General features: G+C 41.9%; 1 protein-coding gene across 3 annotated transcripts in view; it reads left to right on the forward strand.

Annotated features, from left to right (window-relative positions):
* Positions 1 to 3,649: 3,649 nt before the first annotated feature.
* The window catches only part of klhl29 (kelch like family member 29), a 281,080-nt gene continuing 269,316 nt past the window's right edge, over positions 3,650 to 15,413 (forward strand). For 2 of the 3 annotated variants that reach the window (XM_011491437.3, XM_004083387.4), the window contains exon 1: positions 3,652 to 3,932. The gene's annotated coding sequence lies outside the window, so the exon portion shown is untranslated. Of the gene's footprint in view, positions 3,933 to 15,413 lie in introns of all 3 variants that reach the window. The other variant, XM_023953095.1, reaches the window with a different exon arrangement.

The following is a 15,413-nucleotide window of genomic DNA, read 5'->3' on the forward strand; positions in this document are numbered from 1 at the left end:
AAGTGTTTTGCACATTTCAATTTTTTCCCCTTTTTGCCCCGTCATCAAGATCTTATCCTGGAATAAGATTCTTGTATCTTCTCCTTTCTTGTTGCATCATATCTTTTTGTATTGTATTGTATCGTGACGTTTCATATCTTAAAATATCTTATCCTATCGTTTCCTCTCAACATTTCTCTTATCATATCATGTCGTGTCTCGTCTTATTATATCTTACCGTACCATATCGTACTGTATCTCACTGTAACTTATCTTACTGCATTTATTGTATCGTGTCTTATCGTAGGGTTTTTTTATGTATCATAACATATTGTATCACATAACATCCTATCGTGTGGTAATGTGTTGTGTCTTAGCATATCCTAACATATCTTATTATATCGTTTTTTTTTACCTTAGCCCATCATATCCCATGTTATGTCCCATCTTATCGCATCGTAGGTCGTGGGTTCAAATCCGCAGTCGAGAGACTCTATAAATGGGACCCAAAGCCTCTTGACGGTGTTGGTTGAACCACCAAAAATGGTTCCCAACTGTGCAACAAGGGTGTTCTAGAGGTTTAGAGCTATATTTAGGTAGTTATGAGATGGGACGTTTTGCTATGCCATGACCTGCATATTTGATTGACCAGGCTAGGTCAGGTTCTCCACTCAGCTTGGTTTGCCACTTGGTGAAGCGTTAATGTGTGAAAGATCTGTTTGTTCTTCAGTTTCGCGGCGCTGATATTTAGATGTTAAGTCAGTAACCGAATTCTAAAGCAATATCCAAGGTGAGCTGCCAGTGAAAGCTGGATTATTCACAGAAAGGGATCTGGTCTCTTCATTCCTGTGTTCTGACCATCATTCCGTGTAGTTCACTGCCAAAACCTAAAGATACGTATACACACCGGACATGTGTGGCGCGTTCAAGAATGCTCTTTGTGCGCACATTTAGCATAGGGTGTGCACACTGATGTGCCGACACCCGATACCAGCGCACAAACTCACAGTTGAAAAAGGCTTGGTGCAAATATTGTGACCCTTTTTCCAGACTCTTTCTTTCACAGTTCTATTCTAAAATATGAAAAACCACGACTGAGGTCTTGGTTCTTTATCAGACACGGGTTCTTTTTTAACATACCAATACATATATATAATTACATGCCTATACGTCACACGCTACCATCTGATGACGACTCTGACAAACATGGCCGTCAAACATGTCAGACATCTTAAAACACAACCCGTGTCTGATAACAAAAGAACCAAGAAGTCAGATAGTAATCACAGACACTTTAAAGTTTATTGCACAATGAAAGAGTATGTTTCATTTAATTGTCTGTACAATTCGCAGCTATTAATTTCTCTCGTTCATAGTCAATTTTCAAATGGTTGGCACTTCTGTGTTTTAAAAAGGACACTACCAACACGTCACTACCAAATCCCTGATTAGTGCAAAGTACAACTGGTTTAATTTTCAGAGCGCATTTAATTGCACAGTGTTTTTTTCGTAGAGCCCAATAATGGACTTAAAAACTTGCAAAGCGATGCATGATCATGAGAATTTTGTTCACGGAAGCCCAAAACATGCATGTATGTACCTTTACTTAAGGTACCTACACGCCGGCTGCATTTGGCGTTTTCAAGAATGCTTTGTGCGCGGTTACATGAACCTGCATTAATCCCGTGGTGTTCACACACGCAGCGAGCAGCAGGGAGGGAGATTCTTCTTCTTCTGCTTTTCTACTGTTTAATAGCGCTTGTCCGCCTCCTACAGTTGGTAGAGGCTTGGTACATAACGCCGAAGCGGTACAAACCCTGTTCAAGGTTTTTCATTTCACAGCTGTATTCTGTTATGTCCAAGATTGTGGTGACAGCCGAGCAGAAACCGCAATTATTAATTTCCGTGGTGCAGCGGTAGGGCAGTCGATCTGTGTTCGTAAGATTGCAGGTTTGATTCCTGCCTTGCACGCCATTAGTCGAAGTGTCCTTGGGCAAGACACTGAACCCCCACCTTGCCTCTGGTGGAAGGTTGGTGCAGTGTTCGGCAGCGTGTGAATGTGTGAGTGACTGGGACTGTGACTGTAAAGCACTTTGGGCCTTCAAGGAAGGTAGAAAAGCGCTATATGAGTATACGCCATTTACCATTCCCTTTGTCATCATGTTCACAATGGTTGGCCCTACTGTGCTTTGAAAAGGACCCTCCCTACATGTCAATCCCAAAACTGAGTCCCTTGTTGGTCAAATTTCAGCAATGTTGTGATTTAACAGCCAAAAACGGTTGAACTTCCAGCACGCTATCAATGAACCCTCGTTTTGTACATATAGCCGGCAAAAAACATGTGTACCGACGAGTGAACATGAGAGTTCTGGACGCAGAAGCCTGGAAAAAGGGTTGATGTGTGTTTACAGAGACTTTTCATTGGAAGTGTGGTTGTACCTTTAGACCCTCAATAGAAAGCGTCATTCGAACGCGCATTTCCAAGCCCGGTGTAACGGTATCATCAGACGAAACAATGCTACTTCCTTTTCCCTCCTGACAAGGACAAAGGTCAACCGCAGAGAACAAATTCTACACACCCAGGTGGGTGAAGACTAAGTGGACTTTAAGTGTAGAAATTGTGCATTTTGGGTTAAAGAAAATCACTAAAACACAAGCTCTGATTAGAAATCATTGCAGTACCATGGCTCAAGCTCAATGAAAATGGTTCCATCTGCAATAACTTCAAGGGTTTGACCATAGATATTATAACAATTTACCCTTTGGTGTATCACAAATATGGTCTCACCGTGTAACCAACACAAGAGCAAGTCAAAACCATGGCGGTAAAGCACAGGTCAGGTAAAACTGGAGCATAAACCAGCTGCTTCACAACATCCATTGGGTGAGCGCCACCAACTGGTTGAAATGTCTGCAAGGTTACAGTCTTCACAGAAGACCTCCTGCTGCTCCAAAGTTTCCTGTCTGACTTAATTGGAGGCAGGTTATCTCCAGAGCATGCAGAGATAAGGCTGAACCATCTGAATGTTAACACAAGAAAATCTGCTGCATTCATGCATAATTAACTGTTTACTCCAACAAACGTGAAAGTCCTCTGTGGAGGAGCCACATTCTCTTTACAGCTACATCAGCGTCTATCTTTTCTTTTTCTCCTTTTCTTAATGTCTTTGCTCTTCGGCATCCCACTGCTAGTGCTCATGGGAAAAAAGCAGGTCAAAGCAAAAGAGGCATTGATTTTGTGCTGCTTGTTTCTCGCCGGAGCCATGCTGATTTTCATTGCTGCCTAATCAGGCTTCATTTGCTGATGCAAATTAAATGTGATTACCAGCATTTGACCAGAAGGTAGAGGCTTTTGGTCTTTACATGGAGTCAGCAAACAATTATTTTCAAGATATTTATCAACAAATTAATGTAAAAATCTAACTTATTTGTAAATGTGCCTCCATTCTAATTTTTTCCAGCTGCTTATGAAAAAGTTGGAATAGTTTATTTAAATTTGTGAACTTCTCAACTCCTCTGATGGCTGCTATTGATCCAGACTCCCCCGGATAGGAAAGCTCCGTGGACTACAGTTCTGCAGGAGACTGCAGTTGCACTCCGTGACTGGTGGGAGGCGCTGTAGGGCTTGTCAGCAAAACAAAGTGAAAGGGGAGGAGCAGCATCGGGAGTAAAGTGGCCACACGGTGTGCCAGCCCTTCCGAACAGCCGGATCTGCCGCCGCGCGCCGAGCGCAGAAAGACGCGTCAGTCCCCCGGTCCGCAGCGTTTTGGTGACGTGCGGAGTCGCGCGCTGTCAGGCCACTCTCTGACCAAACGCACAGCCCTGCGCCACGCTCCCTGCTGTAAAATGCGTCTGCGGTCTTTGCGGGATAAAGACAGCATCCGGGCATAAGCAGCGCCGAGGCGAAACAAGGACAAACGCGGAGGGAACAGCGGCTGCGAGCGGCTGGAGAGGTAAGCGCGCGCACGCAGCGTCGCCGGACAGGAGTTCCGCCTCTGAATGAATGAGGATAAAGAGGATCAGTCCCAGTGCCAGTCCGGAGCGGAGTACCGGAGCGCACCGAACGGTTTGTGCGCAAGCGCTCCTGCGCTTCAAACTCTACGCTTTAACTCTCGGCTCTGACTGATGGCGCATTCCTGCAGCCTGAAAGAGGGCAAATCGTGTGATGATCAAAACTATGTTTGCACACTTTCTGTACAGTGTATGCATGATGCATTATTGAGAAAAAAAGACGCAAACAACTTTATTTGTCCTAAGTTTGACAGGTAAACGTGACACCTGACTGTCAGTTTAATCCCACCATCTTCATCCAGAGAAAGTTGGTAAATGGTAAATGGCGTATACTTATATAGCGCCTTTCTTCCTACAAGGACAAAGCGCTTTACAGTCACAGACCCATTCACCCAGTCACACACACATTCACACACACAGTCTCACACTGGTGGTCGCTCCGCTGCCAAACACAGGCGCCCGCCTACCACCAGAGGCAAGGTGGGGTTCAGTGTCTTGCCCAAGGACACTTCGACTCATGGGCATGCAAGGCGGGAATCGAACCTGCAACCTTACGATCATGGGACGACCGCCCTACCGCTGCACCACGGCCGCCCTGTTCACCTGCGTTTGTCTGCGCTCTGGTCTTGGCAGAGACGCCTGCTTACAGGCTCTGCCACCAGCGTGGGCTCCTCTGTATTAATAGATGTGCAGCCGGCTGACGCGGCTGCGTTTCCTCTCCTGAATGGATGCGCTCCCGGTGTTGTTTACTGAAACGGGCTGAGCATGTGCAGCAGGAGGCGGGCGCTCTCCTCCAGCAGGCTACCGTAAATGAGGGCTGGGATTAAGGGCTTTAGTCCTCCTTTCCGCGTGCAGACAGGGAGCTGTGCGGTCAGGGATGTAAGGCTTCATAGCTGGAGCCATTTGGAGGAGGGAGTCCTCTCCCCAATACCTGCGCTCTCCCTCTATATGTTTGGAGTAACCAGTCTGGATGGAGGCGGATGACCATCCAGCAGCAACAATGGCGCTCCAAACACCTGCTTTGCTCGGCAGATCTTCATGGGGATGGGTTGTAGTTTCTTAGGTTTTTGGAAAAGTCAATCAGGAATAATTATTAAATGTGGTTTTTGCAAGAACTGCTTTGGGCTGAGGAATTCATTTAGAAATTACCCAGAGGCCTTTATCCTATTAGCAAAGGCCACCCGAGAAATGACTCTTTTGTTATGGTCAGCAAATTGCAACCAGCTCAAGGCTGTTTTTATTTTATTTATTTATTTATTTTTCATGCTTGACCCCAGAAAGCAGAGGGATTCTGCAACCTAAGGAGTGTCTAATTTGACCACGGCGGCACCTTTTGAAACCACCTGATCCTAAAGGTGTGGGTCGCAGGTGAGGCCGGAGCAGCTCTGAGCAGTCAGCGGGTTGTTGCTGACTGCTTAAGGCTTGCTTGGGACTCTTCGCAAGCAGAAGCTGTGTGGGGCTCACAACAGCAATAAGCCAGGATCTTGTATTTTTAGTTTTTCCATTACGGCAAACAGAAATACTTCAGTTCACGACCACATCCATTCCTTTTCAATCTGAAGTACTTGCAATTCCTTATTTTTTTTGTTGCTTTAAACAAGAATATAAAAGTGGAGAGGCAATTACGTTGATTCTGTTGGAGCTGTGGGCATCAAAGTCAATCTGGACCAACACGCTCCAATCTAATAGAAATGGAAGAGCAGTTATGTCTGGGTTTTTTTCTTCTTCTTTTTGCGCCTTTGGTGGAAGATGAAATCCATTTTGCTCACAAGGTTAAAGTGTTTCCTTTCTGTAGGGGGGTTTTTAAATCTGCGCCTGAGCTCCTTCTTACCCAATTTTCCATATAATGATTGTCTGTTTCCCAGTTTATTTAAATGTGCCTCTGTATTTTTTTTAATTTTTTTAAAATCTTCCTCTGAAGGAGTTTGTCAGCAAAACAATCACAGGGATTCACAGAAAATGGGATTGGAAGCTGGTTAAAGAGTTGTGCAGGGGTTTGCTACAGAAGCACTGAAATGCGGCGGAGGGCCCAGATTTCCATGGCCGATGGGTTTGACAGCATTCTTCTCCAGATGATGGAGGAGGACCCCCCCCCCCCCCCCCAAAAAAAAAAAAAAAAAGAACACTGCTCCATCTCTGAGGTTTTTTCACCTGATTACAGAAAAGTGTTTCTGAGGCTTTTCTAATGGTATTTAGTGACACTACAGGTAACTAAAACCCCTTTGTCTTTGTTACCAGGCTGCCTATTAAAGGCTTTTCATACGCTTTCATTGGCTCATGCATTCAAGTCCTCAACGGCCCCTTAAATAAAATAAAAAAAAGCTTTTTAATCTGCAAATCAAATGTTCAAAAATTTAGAAAAAACAATTCAATAATTATTAATTTTCCTTTTTCTTATTATGAACCACAAAATCATCTGCCATCATCTTTTGTGGACAATAAACTCATCTTTTGCTTTGTGCACTTTTGCAGAATCAGAAATTGTGGCATTTGTGTTTCTATGAAATATAAAAGATCCTTTTGTAAGATTTAATTGCATATATATTTTAACCAGAAATGGAAAATAGCAGAAATTATCGTTAATAGTTCTACCGAGCTAAAAAAAAAAAATAGATAAAAATCTTTTTTAATCAAATACAATCATGACTGAAAGTGACGGCTACATATAGAAATTACGTTAATGATTTCTCGTGATTTTATTAATTTTTCAATATACTGCAGTTTGAAAGAGTCTGAATACTTTTGTAAAGAAACAACAAAAGAAAAAGCAAAGTATTTTAGAAAAGTTTATTCTATAGGATTGTGAAGAAACACTAGAAGTTTTCCTTGGTTTTAGCTGCATATGCTATTATTTTGCAATGTTTTAATTTTATAATCTGGACAATTTATATTGAAAAATATATGTCAGCTTTTCACTGTACAGTAAGACGATGGGGCTACGGAGGTCATAGATGACCTTTTATTTCATTTATTGTTGGTGTAATTTTTCCAGTTTTAAAAATGAGTAGAACTATTATATTTTATTTGTGTCGCTTTTTTTAACTTTTGCTGACTTTGCAAATACCTTTTCATTTTGAAATAGCTTTGAATCCATTAATATGATGTGTTTTTAATTCTTTCCATTATCTGCAAGGACAGATAGAAAAAAATGGCATTTTCATCCTCATTGTTCTGGCTTTCCTTCAGTTTATCCGCCATTTGAATTTTTCTCTGCGTTAGCGTAAATTAGAGCACGAGGGGCATCTGAAGGGCATCTGAGGGCATCTGAGGGCACAGCAGCCGTGGGGGCTGAGCTGAGGAGAAAATGATTGACAGACAGAAAAGCTGGACCGTCAGCATCTGCTGGAGACACCACTGAGAAGCAGCAGATGGTCCGTTTTTGTGAAGCTGTAACTGCTTTATTGGACAAGAATCAGTATTTATGTTGTGATGCTTTTATTTATTGATTTATTTTTAGAAAAAGTGCTTATTTAGAGTTTGAAATTGATGTTTGCAATGTAGAAGTAGGAAGCAGTGGTTTTCTTTTTCTACTTTTCACTGAAACACCATTCAATCCTTGCTGAAATGAAATCCTTGTTGCGGTTGGTTCAGCTTCTGCAGGTGTGGCTCCTTTTTCCCAGGAAGCACAGGTGGACGCAGGTCAAGAATTTCTCTGCAGCTTCGTCAGTCAGCGCCAGCGCGTCACCTGCACTTGCTGCCTTTTTGCTTCCTTCCTCTGGTTTCTTTCCTGCTATATCTCTGCTTGAAAACTCTCCTGAATAGTTTGCACCACTGGTTAATATAAGGAAAAATGTATTTGCTAAGACACGGGGCAAAAGGGCGCGAGCGAATGCAGCGCTTTCTAAGCTCCTTAGAAATCAGTGAACTATGAAAAGCGTTTTTTTTTTCTCAGCTGCCCTCTTGAACGCAGTCGCTGAAGGGATTCTGATGCAGGTATCATGTTTCTAAAAAAGCCTGCGGTTTCATTGTGCACAGAACCAAAAGCTCTCAAAAAACACTGAAGCCGTGAATCCCTCACATCCTCTGAGACGTGAGCGGCCAAGATCACCTTCAGGAAACACTTTGACTTCAAACTTTCAGGTCTGGTAATAGTTAAAAAATGGGTTTGACGATAAATAACTGCGTCCAGGAACGAAGTAGGTGCTGACTTTGCTGCGGACTCAGCCCTGTGAGGCCACATCTGCATGGGGAGGGCTCCACAGGGGGCAGGATAAGCCTGTTAGCCGCCTGCGTGGGGGGGTGGCCGCAGGGGCACGAGAAGGAGGTGGACACGGAAAATCTCTATCATCTTGTATCCCATCACAGGCGTAAACAAATCCACCGCTGCTTCCACTTTCCTTTATATCTCAAAGCTGCAGCTTTCCACCCAGCTTCTCTGCTCTTATTTTGAAATGAATTTCCTCCATAAAATAATATAAAAACCCATTCTGAGTAAGACGGAGTCACTGAAATACAGAACATGGCGTTTATTTAGTGAGACTATACTAATCGCATTAAAACACAGATCTATGAGGAAATAATTTATTACAAGTGGAGTAATTGAATCTGAATAATTTAGTCAGCCTTGAGGGGAAGCTGAGCTCAAATATTGTGGCTGGAACCGGGTCTCAGGTGGAACGTCAGACCCGGGTTTGACAGTGATGACGAAAACCTGAACTTCTGTTACTTTAAGGGGAAAACATTTCACCCCTATCTGATGAAAATTATGTTTTTAAAGTGTTTTTGAATCATTTTTCTGATGACAGAGGATATAAATTAAAAGAAATTAAGCTTAAAATTCCATTTTAGTTTTTCTTAGTGTTTTTTGTTCACTTAGTGTTTTTTTCTTAGTTCAAATTGTTGTGAACCAGGTGCAGATGAAAACATGCAGTTTGAAAAGGAGCGTATTTGTGACGTAGAAGGCTCTCTACTCCGAGCTCTCAGCATCAGGGAGGGGAAAGGGGGCGGGGTTGATCCACAACCGTGAATCCCGCCCACAACTCAGAGGCAGAAACTATGGCTATGTCCGAGTCCCCTTTATCATAAGGGCCTATATCATGCAAAATCCTCTTTTTTGAGCTTTTAATTTTATTATAGTTTTCATTCTTCCTGTTCCTCCTAATCCTTGAAAACAAGTGGGTCCCCACATTGTGACATCACAAATTGGGGAACCGCCCCTTCCAGGAAGTGTCTGCGCTGCCAGCTCCGCCCCTAGGATAACACACCCACTTTCTCTGTGGCGCTGGCGGTGAACGCTTTCCTTTTATGAGCTCAATATGTGCGTTCATCCTTGCAAAAGTTTGGATGTTGTTTGCTTTCCTGAGAGAAACGCAGACACGCTGCCTAGGCCGACTCTAGGTTAGCGTCATAAAATAGGCGGCAACCACAAGGAGCAAAAGAGTGAGCCTCAGAGATCGAGTTGTCGTACTTCCTGCTAGGAAAAGAACTCAGGAAAAAAACGAATATTTTATATAAAAATCACTCTTTAGTGTGCCAAAGGTTATATATGATCATATATATAGTATGGATATAGTTTACTCTGAAAGGGGTAAGAAAAGCAGGATATAGGCCTTATAAACCTCAAATATGACGTCACTGATTTGATGAAGTAAAAACTTTTAAATTTGAGCATTTTAGGAAGATTTATTTATGAATCCATTGTGTTCTGAGGATGATCAAAAACCTTAATTAAGAACATATTTATTTGCAAAAAATTGTTCGAACGCAATGCATTGTGGTCTATAGTTGCCACTCTATTGAGCATCGATGCACACTGGTTTTTCGCAGAGATTTCTGGGAAATTTCTAGGGCACTCAGTGTTGGAATTATATATTCAGACAGGACTATAAAATGGCAATTGCACTACATAGTGAGCAGTGAAGGAATCTGGACACAACCTTTATCCTAGAGAAAGACATTTTTATTTGAATTTTGGCTAAAATCCTAATTAAAAGACCACCGGGAAAAAATAGATCAAATTTCAAAATAGATCAAAATTTGAAAATAGATCAAAAGATGATGGGGGTGGGACTTTAAGTGCTCACCAAAGTGGGGTGGCTGTGGTGCAGGGGTAGAGCAGGTGATCAGTACATCGCAGGTTTGGCTCCCGCCCTGCCTGCCCGGTTGGCGCCAGAGTTGGACAGCGAAGCCGCCATCAGTGTGTGACCAGGACAGTCACTGTAAAGCCCTTTTGGCTTTCTTAGAAGGTGGTAAGGCGCTATATAAGTAAACGTCTTTTACCAAAGTCACTTCTCTTACAGAAAATGCAAATTTTTTGCTTTTGTTATCGCCAAACTGCGACTGCATAAAGGTTTATTTTAAATGATGTCCCGTAATGAAGGAGTCGTGAAAACTTGGTGAACGTTTTCATCCGTATCTGTCATCCAACCTGCTCTCCCAGTAATCTCCTGAAATCACTCCAACCTTTATGCAGAAATACGAAGCCGCCTGTGTTTGGCCTGCAAACACAAACATGGCTGCCCCCCCCCCCCCCCCCCCCCCCCCCCCCCTCCTTTTTCAGATACGTTCTGCATCAGTAAAAGCTGCATTCATCTCCAGTGATGGCTTCATATGTAAACAATTAATGAAAGCACACAGCGGGGGCTCGCAGCCACGTCTGATTTACATAGTCCAACAGTGCAGGTTGAAAGGTGGCTTTTGAATGAAGAGGATTCATAAATCTTGTGTTTGCAGAAGGTGTGATGTGCATCTGCAATAGACCCTGTTTACCGCCTCAGCTTGGATGTATTCTGCCCGGCACTAGAAAAGCCTATAAAATATTGGCTCCATGCTCTACAGTTTTGATTAATTTATGCTGGAAGTGGATTGTTCTGCAATGACAAGGATTATAAATGGAAGTTAGGAGTTACTGTGCAGCGCGTGGCAGCAAATCAACGAGAAAGGCCTGCTGATTGCTGAAACGCACTTAAGATATTTCACAGTGTTCGCATGTTATCTTTAATGCGCAGTGATTGATGGGAGATTTGCTCCAAACTACCTCACCAAACCTAACGCTATCAATGCTTACTTTAAAAAAAAGTGTTGATTAAAAACACAAGAAGGAGGTTAGGCCTCTGAAAAGCTTTTGATTTACTGTTTGCTCTGCAGGCGTGAATACAAAGATCTGGTTGACACAGACCAGTTAGACTCTGCTAATCAACCTGAAGACACCTGTTTGAACTAGTCACCAGTCCACAAAGACCCCAAACGTCCTGAATACTGAAGAGCTATCAGTGGATTAAAAGGGGGACGATCGTAGACCTGAACAAGACCGGAATGGACAACAAAACCAGCAGCAAGAAGCTGGAGGTTAGGTACCAAAATACAACAACGTGATCATCAATTCACCTTATAGGTCTGGGGCTCCAAACCAGATCTCACCTGCTGGAACCACAGGCACCAAAAATAACCATTGGGAATACATTACGCCACAATGGTTTCACATCTTGCAGAGTTCGCTAAGAAGCCCTGCTCAGGAAGGCACATGTGGAGGTCCGCCTGAAGTTAGCCAATGAAAACCTTCACGATTAGAGAGGGATTGGGAGAAGGCGTTGTGGTCACATGAAACCAAAATGGAGCTCTTAGGCATCAACTCAGCTGTTTGGATGGAGAGAAATGTAGCCTATGACCCCCACTGTCAATCATGGAGATGGAAACATTTTGATTTGGGGTGGGATGGGATGATGGGCGGAGCCACGTACTGTCAAATGCTGAGTCAGAACCTCCTTAATTGGGTCGTGGATGGGTCTTTCAACAGGATCATGACCCAAAGTTTACAGCCTATGGGAAACTGATGTTCACACTGAACAAACAGGGAGGGGCTTCTCCTTTTTCTTTTACTGCTGTTTATTATGTATTCAGTTGGTAGAGGTTTGGTGGGAAATGCTTTAGTGGTATAAATCTGGTGAATCTCGTTCCAGACTCTTTTTTTAATTATATATATATGACTTTGTGTCGTATAATTCCAGCTTGATACAAAATGTAATTATAATTTTTAACTCCATGATCAATTTTCAAAGTTCAAACTGGTTTAACCTGCAGTGCGTTCTCCGTGACCGCACTTTTTGTACGTAAAGCCGGTTGTAAAGAGTTGCGTATCGCTCCACCAAAGTGAGCGTTTTGAACGCACAAACGCACACGTTTCAGTAGATTTGTCAGTGGAAGTGGGCGAGGGCGATGTGAACACAGTTGCAAGGAGAAGTGGAAAACATTTTTCCAAATATGTGCACACGCTGGTCTTAAACGACAAGAAAACGTTGGACCTCTGTGCTTGATCAGAAGCATTTTGCCACAAACCGGGTCCAAATACTTATTCTTTTCCAATTAGAAATGCAAATAAATGTATATAAATTCTTTAAAGGGGGCTTTTTTATCTGGCTGTTCAAATGAACCGACTATTACGATGACAGACTGTCAATTTCTGTTTAAGTGGGCAAACCTACATACTTATTAACTCTCCGCTGTAGGTGGAGGTTTTCAAAAAAAGAAAAAGGAAAAAAGCATCAGTTTCTGATAAAAGAAGCAGCTTTAAACAGGAGTTTAAAGGAATCCAACGATTGCACAAATGCCTGCACTCAGATGCCCTCCCCCCTAATTACTTAACCTCTTCATACAGTTCATTGGAGTTGACTTTAAAGTCAGACAAAGAAAATGAAATAAATAATGACACTTGTATCTGCAGCCAAGGAGGAAGAGCCTTTAAACCCAGAGAGAGGTGAACTGCTGCTTGGAAAAACATAAAGGCCAAAGTTTCTGTCCGCTTTCTGCACATTTTATGACAGTTTTTTTTTTTTTTTGTACTGGAAGGCGTGCAGACTTTCTCCACAATAAAACTATCCATAATGTTAATAAGGCTGCCGCTGAAGGTGGCATTGTAAAGATACGGCTGAGGGCCTCTGGTTTTGTTGCTCTGCGGAGAGTCCTGGCATTTGTGAGTCAAGCGTCTCCCTTTGTCCCCTCTGGACAAAAATTAATCTACTCTGGTTTTTTATTAACACTCAGGACTTTTAAAAAGGTGATGCTTTTGTGAAGTTTCTCGTTGCGGCGACGGTGAGTTTTGTTTTGAATTACTTAATCCTAAAAATGATTAAAAAAAATCACTTCTGTCCTCCAGGAGAACGAAGGAAGCCAAGTTTGAATATTAATGCTTGCTGGGCCTCTATCTCTCAGACCCTAATTGGTCTCTGCTGATTGCTCAGCCTTCTGATTAAGAAACGCCATTAAAATTGATGTATAATGCCTCCAAGTGCTTTTCACAGTTAGATAGCTGCTTTCAATCAGTTGATAATAATACAGATGATTTGTAGCTGGGCTCCATTTTGACAAGTTTCACAATAGATGTCTGGATGGAACTCTTATTCTGTCTGCGGAGATAACGGACAGACCAATGCCTTTGATGCAGAAGTTGCTAAACATTCAGTGTTTCACCTTCCTCGTTCATAAAATGAGGATGTTTCAGGGTGTTTTCATGCTAATTCGTTGAAGGATGGCTGGTGTGACTGGAATTGAGAGCGCTCGCTTCTCCGTACGTCTGATATTAAGGAAACGGGACAAACTGGGAGTCGCAAACATTTTCCTTGACTTTAAATTCTTGGAAAAGAAGCCTTCCTCAGTTTCAGGTTAACTACTGTGTGGAAATTCATGAAAACAGCCGGATTATTGAGCATTCGGCTGAAGCAAACGGCAGCTTCCACGCTCAGCTGGACGGTTCGAACTCTTGATAAGACTCAACTCTGGATTATTTTAGCCCTCTTACATAAACAAGCATGTGTCAGGATTTTATTTTTGGACTGCAGCTTCACGAAGGAGCTGCTTTCATCATCCCTCCGAAGATGGTTTGGCAAGTCCCTGGTTTCCATTTTTGCACAATCATCACATTGGAAATTGCTTTTTTTCTTCCCCCTCTTCTTTTTCCAGAATAAAGGAACATGTCTACACATTCCATAGGCTATTAAGTCCAGGGTGATGTATATGACACCGAGGTAGTCGGCAGAACAAAGATAAATGAGCGTTGGGCACGTTTCACTTCTTAAAGAGTTGCCGTTGTGCTCTGCAGCCCCGTCCTGAGAACGTCCAGATCAGCAGAACGCTGCTTTGAAGGGGAGCAGATGCTTCAATTTTCTACCGCTTTAAAAAATAAAATAAAAAGGAGAAACATTTTGGCAGCTTACCTTAAGGAATGAGCCAGAGGAGAGATAAAAATGTACCTTCCCATCATAAATCGGCTGTGATTATTAGCTGCCCCGCACAGTGGGAGGTTGTCAGTGCCTTGTTCAAAGACAGCATGTTTTTTTCTGCGCTGCTTTGATCCAGAAAAATACAAAATAAAATGCCATCCTTTGACTTTCTGTTGTCCAAAAAGGGAGTTCCCATGAAGACAGTTTTTCTGTTTGACAAAATAAACCGGATCAAAGTCTTGTTTAGTTTAAAGAGTTACATTCTGAGGTTTGGAGCATTTGGGTCGAAAAGATTTCCATCCTAAAGAAAAACAAAATTCAGGCTATAAAAATTAATCCTCAATTTTCGTTTGGTGGTTTCCAGTTTTAACAAAGGAAAAAAATTTAACTTTAGAACGAAGTTCCAAAAAAAATACAAATTTTGGGGTCTTTTTCCTCCTTTTTAAGCAAATAACTTCTTTTTTAGACAAATTTCACATTTAATGGATTCAAATTTTCATATCTGGTTTGTACAAGGACAACTATACAGTATATTTTCATGGTTATTGTATAATCATAAGTATTTGCAATCAAAACACAAGAAAAACTAAGGAACACAAAAAAAAGAAATGTTATATAGGTTTATGTAAAGATATTTAAATTAGTTTGATTAGTCAAGAATTAATGTTAAAATTAAAAAGTGAAAAGTCACACATAAATGGTCAAATTTTTGTTTTATTTTTTAACACAACTTTTTGATTACTGAAAGTCTCCCTGTGCCGGTCCCCAGCCCGGGTAAAATACAGGGCAGTGTCAGGAAGGGCATCCGCTGTAAACATTTCTAAATCCCCGTGTGCGAATCAGCGACTGCTGATTTGCTGCGGCGGCGGTTGAGGGGGATATCACAAAAGGTCCCAAAAATTGGGACGTTTGTCCATCATTTCGACCAAAGGTTATTTGAAGCAATGATCTTAAACTTTGTGGACATTGAAGATGCATTCAAAAAAACTCAAACGTTAAAAGTCTGACGCCATCATCTGATCAGGGATGTCCCATAACATTTTTTCCATTTTCTTTTTTAAAACTTTATTTTTGGAAATTTCGTTATTTTTCCGTAATGTTTCCCTTTTATTTATTTATTTATTTTATTTTGTTTTTCTCTAAATCTTTCTTTAATCTGGTATCTTCCTCCATTTTTTCCCGCTTATCTCCTTCTACAATTTTTCATCTATTTTAACCATTCAACTATTCAAATGTTCAGCTCTTTCAGCTTTTTCCAGCTATGACTTT

This window comes from Oryzias latipes, chromosome 24 (assembly GCF_002234675.1).
Source record: "Oryzias latipes chromosome 24, ASM223467v1".
Taxonomy (NCBI): Eukaryota; Metazoa; Chordata; class Actinopteri; order Beloniformes; family Adrianichthyidae; genus Oryzias; species Oryzias latipes.